Source organism: Neopsephotus bourkii, unplaced genomic scaffold (genome assembly GCF_033783945.1).
Source record: "Neopsephotus bourkii isolate Nb327-2 ecotype Australia unplaced genomic scaffold, CSIRO-AGI_Nbou_v1 NB_989, whole genome shotgun sequence".
Taxonomy (NCBI): domain Eukaryota; kingdom Metazoa; phylum Chordata; class Aves; order Psittaciformes; family Psittacidae; genus Neopsephotus; species Neopsephotus bourkii.
The window spans coordinates 309,674-313,396 of NW_026901481.1; the positions used below are offsets into that span (position 1 = coordinate 309,674).

The 3,723-nt window shown below is 43.1% G+C and overlaps 1 pseudogene; it reads left to right on the forward strand.

Moving 5' to 3' along the window:
• The first annotated feature begins 2,542 nt into the window (after positions 1-2,542).
• On the forward strand, positions 2,543-3,513 carry LOC133215550 (feather beta keratin-like; annotated as a pseudogene).
• Positions 3,514-3,723: the final 210 nt, after the last annotated feature.

Here is a 3,723-nt window from a genome sequence, read left to right on the forward strand (position 1 = left end):
GAGTATGGTTTTTCTCTGAACTGAATTCTTAGAATAATACCAATAAAATCACAAATCTGGGTGTGATGTTTTGTGGGAACTGTGCTGGGTGGATAATTTTATCCTTTACCATTAGTTGACTCCTTCTTTTGCTTTAGTCAATAGGTGTATTAGGCTCTGTTATAATGAATGAGATCAAACATTTGAATTTAGGTCATCAGCTCATCAGAGTCCTTTCTACACTGACCTCAGGGACATTATCTCCTGTTAGGACTTCAAACCATTCTTTGTAATACTTAAAAATACACTTCATAGAATCATAGAAATCATAGAATAGTCAGGGTTGGAAAGGACCTTAAGGTCATCAAGTTCCAACCTCCCTGCCATGGGCAGGGACACCTCGCTCTAAACCATATCACCCAAGGCCTCGTCCAACCTAGCCTTGAACACTGCCAGGGATGAAGCATTCACAACCTCCCTGGACCACCTGTTCCAGTGCCTCACTACCCTAACAGGAAAGAATTTCCTCCTTATATCCAATCTAAACTTTCCCTGTTTAAGTTTTAACCCATTACCCCTTGTCCTACCACTACAGTCCCTAATGAAGAGTCCCTCCCCAGCATCCCTATATGCCCCCTTCAGATACTGGAAGGCTGCTATGAGGTCTCCACGCAGCCTTCTCTTCTCCAGGCTGAACAGCCCCAGCTTTCTCAGACGATCTTCATATGGGAGGTGCTCCAGTCCCCTGGTCATTCTCGTGGCCTCCTCTGGACTTGTTCCAACAGATCCATGTCCTTTTTATGTTGAGGACACCAGAACTGTACACAATACTCCAAGTGAGGTCTCACGAGAGCAGAAAAAAAGGGGCATTTCTCTCTTAGAAATGTTTTATGCAGTAGTGGAAATATTTGAGCTTCAGACTTCCTTCATTTTCTTCATTTGTCTAGCCAAAATTGCCACCTCAAATTATTTGAATGTAGTAGAAATGATTGCTTGCCACACCACCTGAATGAAGCATTTGGTTTTCTGTGTTTGTTTATGGTAATAAATCAACCGAAAAGTATGTGTCCAAGCGATTGCATGATGTCATCTTCTCACGTGTTCACAATTGCATTAATTTCTTTCCTACAGCAGAGTTGACTGAATACTATAAGTGGACGTCCTGGATACCACATTGTTATGCCAGCACATAAAACTTGAACATATTACATCCCTAATTAGACCAGGGAAGTAACAAATAGCCCATATCCAATACCAGATGCTGAAATGCTTTGTAGAACAATTTTGGTTTGCTTAAAAAAAAAACCAAGAAAAAAACCCAGCCAGATTTGCTGTGCTAAATTCCAGAGTCAGCATCTCTCAACATCTGCAGGACGTTTTTTTTCCCATCGAGTTTCATCTCAGAAACTTAATGGAATGTTTTAGTACCTTGTATGTCTCAGTACATGAATGATTCAAAGACCTGTTGTGAGAAGAGTGTTTTCTGTACTTCATAGGTGTCTGAAATGATTGATATTGCACAACGGATTTTAATTGATATCTTGAATGTGCAATTCAGTACCTGGCCAGTAGAAAGAGCTGACCTATTTAACTCATTATCCTTGCAATGAGTTTAAACATGAGTGCATAAAGTCTGAAAGTTTTTAGTCTTAGGTTGGTGAGAGACTTCTCAGTCTGTCTGATGTCAGGAAAGGATTCTTCTAAGAGGTAGTTGCTTCATTTTCTGACTCCAATTAAAAACATGAGATATCCTGTAAAAGGAGCACAGCTTCTGCAAGAAGAGAAGGAAAAAGCACTCACTGAGTCTTTAAAGAAATTGCTCTGTGGCTCAAGGGGAAAATTATTTCTAAAAATGGCTTGAAGTGTTTAGCTGGCTTATAAGAACATGATTTTCTATGACTCTATGATTTTTAAACATTCTGATAGTGCCATGTTGTGTATTGGGAGTTAAATACTCCCAGTTTTTGGGAGATTCTACAAAATGAGGAAGTACTGAAAAATAAGTTCTAATATATCATAATATAACCGTATCAATACCTAAATATAACCACGATGTGTGTGCAAAAATCAAAGATTTGAGAGTTGAATTCAAGTTTTGGTACTGTGCAGGGTATCTGACCTATTTAGGCTTTTACCTAAAGAAATATTTCACTTCTATTAACAGATTTAGGATGTGGTGCACTCCAAAGGAACAGAGAAAAATACCTGGAAATATATTTGTGCAAAGTATGCAAATTTTCCAATAAAGGTGAGTCTCACATCATTCTACTTTGAAAATGGCCCTGTGAAAGCCAAGCCAGTAGCTAAAATGACAGAAAGAGGAGGAAAAATATATTGCTTTCCAAGCAGATCATCATAAATGTCTAAATTACCTGAATCAACAGTGCTGTGCAAGAAATTCATTTGATCTCTAATTGTGTCACATAAAATAAGGCTCTGTGGTGGAATGGGCATGCCATTAGCAAGGAATTGAGGAGGTAGCATTGCAACTACGAAATCAAAGTGTACTTCAGTAGCAGGGAATGCTTTCCATACATGATGAGCTTGTTGGTAATACATTACTATGCACAAAGGGTGCCTCTGGGCCTGAGGCAGTCTAGACCAGTATAAAAAGCCAGTCCAACTGCAGGCTCCCTCATCCACTTCTCTTGCCTTCTCCTCCTTGCTGAACAAGGTGAGTAGCAAGTGCCTCTGTCAATTTATCTTCTTTGTCTTTTTTCTCTCTTTCGTGTAGCTTTTCCGAGAGCCTTGCTCCTTGACAACATCATGGAAGATGGGGAAGGTCTACAGCTTTTCTTGCTACAGCTTCTTAAAGATCAGGAGACTTTAATTTCTCTCTCCCTACACAGGCTGCCTCAGGTCCCAAGCCTGTGCCTTTGCTCTCACCTAATAAGACTGTCACTGTAATGCTGCCTGTGTTTTCCCTGCCCTGTCTCCCAGGTCCACCTCCATCCCACAGCCATGTCCTGCTACGATCTGTGCCGTCCCTGTGGGCCAACCCCACTGGCCAACAGCTGCAACGAGCCCTGTATCAGGCAGTGCCAGGACTCCAGGGTCATCATTGAACCATCTCCCGTGGTGGTGACCCTGCCTGGACCCATCCTCAGCTCCTTCCCCCAGAACACCACCGTGGGATCCTCCACTTCTGCTGCTGTTGGCAGCATCCTGAGTGAGGCAGGAGTTCCCATCAACTCTGGGGGCTTCAGCCTCTCTGGTCTTGGTGGCCGCTACTGCGGCAGAAGGTGCCTGCCCTGCTAAAGCCAGGCTGGATGTCTCCAGTGAGTGCATTGACCAGGAAACCTAAACCCAGATGCTGGACTGAGGATATTGTTGCTGGCCAGAGTTCCCAGATGGGTTGAGCACACTTGTTTCCTCCTTCAAGGGAGGGAGACAAGCAAGGTGCCAGCCTGCGCTGTCTGGAATCACAGCCAGCTGATGTCTTCTTCTTGTCCTGCTTTCTTCTCCACATCATAAGTCCCTTTTGCCTCCTGCTGTCCTGTGTCATGGGTTCATCCTGAAGCAACTGGAGAAGGTCCCTGCTCACTACCTTCTGTGCATGTGTGTCAGATGAAGATGTGTGTCCTGCTGCTGTGAAGAGGTGCCTGAGTGTCAGGTGCCCTTGTAGCTGCCTGGACGTTGTCTCTTCCAGGATGCACTGCTTTTTTTCTCTTTTTAGAATCATTAAAGTTTATGCTGCATTGTAACTTGAGTTTTCCTTGTGTTCCTTCACTTCTGGGATGCCCA